The sequence below is a fragment of the Tupaia chinensis genome, unplaced genomic scaffold (genome assembly GCF_000334495.1).
Source record: "Tupaia chinensis unplaced genomic scaffold, TupChi_1.0 Scaffold149104_1, whole genome shotgun sequence".
NCBI lineage: Eukaryota > Metazoa > Chordata > Mammalia > Scandentia > Tupaiidae > Tupaia > Tupaia belangeri.
The window spans coordinates 377,914-383,512 of NW_006208950.1; the positions used below are offsets into that span (position 1 = coordinate 377,914).

General features: G+C 35.8%; 1 pseudogene; it reads left to right on the forward strand.

The window, feature by feature from the left end:
• Window positions 1-1,964, forward strand: part of LOC102474708 (L-lactate dehydrogenase A chain-like) — a 25,744-nt pseudogene extending 23,780 nt beyond the window's left edge.
• The last annotated feature ends 3,635 nt before the right edge of the window (window positions 1,965-5,599 follow it).

Consider the following 5,599-nt stretch of genomic DNA (forward strand, 5'->3'; position numbering starts at 1 on the left):
TGACTGTTGAAAATTAATTGATGTCCACTTACTTTTGGGCTTTCTATTCTGTCCTCTTGGTCTATGTGTCTGTTATTACTTACTAAGATGAATTTCCATTTATTCCATGTCCTTTCTTTTCTCTATTTTTAAAAAACTTGCTAGAGGGCACATGTGCTTGCTGGAGAGAGACTGAAAAAGAGAAAGAGAGGGAAAGTGAGAAAGCGCTTCCTACGGAAGATGGTCATGCCACAACCCCTTGGCCTCTATTTTTCCTTCCATGATTTTGGGCATGCATTTATACAAATGCCTGGCTCCTTTTTTTTTTTTTTTTTTTTTAAAGCTGCCAGGTCAGAGACTTGACATAGTCGGTCATATGAAATCCAGCCACCTTAACCATCATGCCACTGACTGTTCCTACTCCATGTCTTTTCATGACTTGGTAGTGCATATCTTTTTAGTATTGACTAATATTTCATTGTCTGATGTATTACAGTATATCCATTTACCTACTGAAGGACATTTTAGTTGCTTCTAATCTTTAGAAATTATAGCCTGTCCCGACCTGGGGGACAGTCGAACAGGTTTCTTGAGGGAAGGAGTGAGAGACAGGATGAACAATGCAGTGTTACAACACAGAGGCGACTCAGTGTTACAACTTGTCAGGGTCGTCCATTTATTGTGGGCAGCACAGAGACGACACAGTGTTACAACTCTTCAGGGTCGTCCAGAGATGACACGGTGTGACAGCTCTTCAGGGTCGTCTGGAGATTGTGGGCCAGAGATCATGGTTATATACATGCTGGTGGGCAGTGGTTGGCTAAATGAAGGATTGTAAAAGGTGGGTTATGATTGGTTGCTTTTGTGGACCAATCATGAGGTGTTGGATATGCAAATCTGAGGGATTCTAAGCTCACTGATTTGCTATGTGAAGTGGTCAATCAGAGTATGATTTTGAAAGGTGAAGATTTGAAGGGGAGCCAATTGTGGCCTTTATGGGAAGTGGCCAATCAGAGTATGGTTTTGAAGGTGAGGTTTTGAAAGGGAGCCAATCATGGCCTTTGTCATTGTATAATTGTTTGCTCTCTGAGAAACTGGCAATATTTGCTGGTGCGCAGCCTCCCACAATAGCCAAAGTTGGTATAAATATATGTGTGCACATTTTTGTCTGTGTATAAATTTTCAGCTCATTTTAGTGAATACTGAGGAGCCTGATTGCTTGCTTGATTGTATAGTAAGAGTGTGGTTAGTTTGGCTCAGCTGCTATAGGTTGAACTAGATGCTGCTGTTTGGCAAGCTAAGGCCATGTAAGAAGTTTGGGTTTAATTCCCAGCCTATCCTAAAAGGCCAGGCTTTGTGGTGTTCACCTGCGGTCTCAGTTACTCGGGAGGCTGAAATAGGACGATTACAGCAGTGAGACCCTGCTTAAAAAACCACACATACATGCCACACAAAAAAGGAAAAAAAATGTACATTTAGTTTTATAAAACATTGACAAACTGCCTTCCAATGTGGCTGACATATTTGTATATTTTGTGATTTTTTTTTTTCCATCAACCTAACACTTACAGTAAGTTTCCATTTTTGTTTTTTCCTTCAGTATTGTGTTAGTCCTTCTGTGTCTTTTGCCTCTCCATATAATATTTAAAGTTTGCCAATATTAAAAAAAAAGATTCACTGGGTTCTTACTACTGCTACTAATAATTTTTATTGTAATTTCTAATTTATATATAATTGTACTTCTCTGTGGGGTACAGAATGTACAGAATGGCTTCTAAAAACATATGTGTGTATGTAATAATCAAGTCAGGGAAATAAATGTATCCACCATCTCTAACATTTAATATCTGTACTTTAGAAAATCAGTAGAGCGGATTTTGAATGTGAACTTGCTGGGATTTTATTGGGTTTACACTGAATGTATAGATCAAGTTGAGAAAAATAGACATCTTGATGATACTGAATCTTCCTATCAACGATCATGAAATATCTCTTCATTTATTTAGTCCTTTGACTTATTCATCAAAATTTTGTAGTTTTCCTAGGACCAGCAGTTAGTGTAATGGCTATGTCACTGAACTCCCATGTAGTCAACTGCGGTTCAAATCCCAGACCTGATGTCTTAAACTCACGCCGGGTATGTGTGCGTGTGTGCCCAAGATCCCAAGAGGAGACTGTAGGACAAGGGATTGTGGTGTGGCCATCCCTCCTGTGGGGTGATTTCTTGCTTTCTGTCTCTCTGTCTCTCTCTGTCTTTCTGGCAAGTATATGCACCTTATAGCAAAAACCTCTCCAAAGGAAAATAAAACACAACAAAAATCTTTGTAGTTTTCATCATGGAAGTCTTATACATATTTTGGCAAGTTTATACCCAAACATTTAATTTTTGGTTCTGAGGTAAATGGTAGTATATTCTTAATTTCAAATTCCATTTGTTTATTGCTGGTATAAGGAAAGCAATTGATTTTTGTACACTAACTTTGTATCTGTGGTTCTATTCTAATTGTTTATTAGTTTCAGTTTTTTTTTTTTTTTACATTTCCTACATAGACAATCATGTTGTCTTTAAACAGAGACAGTATTATTTCTTCCTATCAATATACTTTTTCTTGTCTATTGTACTATCTAGGACTTCCAGTACAAAGTTGAAAGGCAATTTTAACAGAGGATATTTTTTGCCTTGTTTCTGATCTGAGTGGGAAAGCTTCTAGTTTCTCACCATTAATTAAGGTGTTAATTGTAAGCTTTTGTATAAATATTTTTTAATTAAATTGAGAAAGTTTCTTTTCCTAGTTTACTGAAAGCTTTTTAAAAAATCATTAATGGGTGTTGAATTTTGTCAACGTTTTTTTCTACATATAATCATGCATTTTTTCTTTTTTATACTGTGATGAGATGGGTTATATTAATTGATTTTTGAATGTTGAACTTGCCTTGCCTAACTGGGTTAAATTTCAGTTCCTTATGATTTATACTTTTTTTTTTTTCCTATAGGGCACATGTGCTCACTGGAGAGAGACAGAGAGAAAGAGACAAAGTAAGAATTCATCCCCCTGGTGGGATGGCCATATGACAATCCTTTCTCTTTCATTCTCCTCTTGTGATTTCGGGCATGCACACACAAGTGCTCTGTGTGATTTTTTGAAGCCACTGGGTTTAGAACTTGAACCATGGAGTTGGCCATATGGGATCTGGTGCCTTAATTTACATACCACCTGCTAGCCTGGTGTATATTTCTTTTATACATTGTAAATATGATTTTCTAATATTTTGTTGAGAATTTTAGCATCCATCTTAATAAGAGATATTGGTCTGTAGTTTCCTTTTCTTGTAATGTTTTTGTCTAGCTTTGTAATAGGTTAATGCCCAGCCCATAGAATGAGTATAAAGAAAAAATTTTTTTCTTAAATTATATTTAATCACTGTAAATATTTACAGCATCTAAAATGGTATTTCCCAGCATGAATACAGTGCATATTAGTCATGTCCAAGATATTACCATATACGTTATCACCAATATATAACACTTAATTTTTTTGTCTTACTAATTTTTTCTTTTCCTAATCTCTTTTTCCCCTCCTTTCTATTCCCCACCCTCTCCTACACTGTCTCTCTTATCTACAGTTGTTCATCATGCCGTTATACCTTCCAATCTTTGGTTTCTGCCATATCATGCAGATACTTGGTATATATTAAGCAGAAGTCTTAATATATACCAAGCAGAAGATTTAGAGAATTGGTAGTGTCTTCCTTGGATGTTTGGTAGAAACCACCAATGAACCAGTGTGGGCTGGATCTTTCTGTTTTGATAGGTGCTATGGACTGAATGTTTGTGTCACCCTGTAATTCAAATGTTGAAATCTTAATGCCTGATGTAATGGTATTAGTAGGTGAGGGCTCTGGGAGGAGATTAGGTCATTAGGTGGAGCCCTGATGAATGGGATTTGTGCTGTTATAAGAGAAGCTGTCATGGAGACTGAAGTTGAATATTTCACTTACCTAAGAAAGCTTAAGTGGTGATAAAATACCAATAGGTTAGGCTATGACTATGATAAAATAATTTCTCCTAAAGGCAGGTCTTGTTAAGAACAGAACTTTTTGTGCAAAATCATGCTGTGTGTGTATGTGTGCATGCCCAAAATCCCAGGAAGGAAATAGAGGAGAAGGGATTGCTGAATGGCCATCCACCCTGGGGGATAATAGCTCACTTTCCCTGTCACTGTCACTCTTTGTTTCTCTCATGGCAAGAAACCTTAAAAAAGAAGAAAAAGAAGGAAGGAGAAAGGAGAGAAAGGACAAGAAGGAGAAGAAAAATGAGAACGAGAAGCAGAAGGAGAAGAGGAGAGCATTCTGGATGTTTATTTATTTTTTTACCTTTTTAAAGAACCACTTTTTATTAGTTCATCATATAATCCATGTCTACTTTCTACTACATTAATTTTGGGTGTCATTATTATTTTTCTCTTTTTCTTTGGTGTTATTTTGTTCTTTTTTAAAAATATATTTTTATTTCAATTTATTTTACATATCACGTATGTTACTTAGCTTGCAAAGTGAATATCCTAACAAATATACATTTCTCATCAGTCCAGTTGAGAATACTGTACACGTTATCTTCAATAGTAATAACCCATTTTTTTTGTTCCATAAATGCCTTGCCTATTTTTCTCTTTAATGTCCTTTATCAGATTCTACTCCTTCACCCACCTCTTCCCACACTGTATCTGGTATTCATAACCATTTTCTATGTCTGTATATCCTCTAGTCATTCAGTTTAGGCGATAGAGTGCAGACACTCAGAATATATTAAGTGGAAACATATAATGGATCTCCCGTCTGGCTTGCTTCACTCAGCAGTAAATCATCTATATTCATCCACTTTCTTTCAAAAGCCAGGGTCTTGTTGTTGTTGTTTTTTTAATGGCTGAGTAATATTCCATAGATATGGAGATTTCTCAAAGATCTACAAATAGAACTGCCATACGATCCAGCATTCCTACTCCTTGGTATCTACCCAAAGTATAGAAGAATCCTTAGTTGGAAAAGTGCTTCACAATGATGGTTTTTTTTTTAGTTTCTTTTAAAAAATTTTTTAATTTAAATTTATTTATTTACATCCATTCACTATACATCATTACAACATACAAAATGAGATTTCCCATCCAGAATACACTGTATATTGGCTCAATCAAGCACATCAACATACATATTTATCCTCAACAAATAATTTTCCATTTCTTGCTTCCTGTATATTTTGCCTTTTTTTGCTATCCTTGATTCCCTATCTCTCACCCTCTGCCGTGCTCCACCCTCCTCCCACACTGTCTCTGGTATCCATGGTTGCTTTCTATGCCTTTTCCTCCCGTTTTATTGGTTCACTAATGAACTTAATCTAAATATTTCCAATAGCAAGCACAGCTGATATATACATATCCATGAACACAAGTCTGACTTTAGGCATAAACCTAAGTGAGTAGAATGAACATACTATAAAGTAGCACCTAGCTAGGGCTATATAGCTTTCTATAGTCATCAAATATGCATTGTTTTTAATTTCAAGAAAAACAGTTTTTCTGGTTTTTTTTTTTCTTCCTGAACCTTTTTTTTTTTTTTTTTTTGT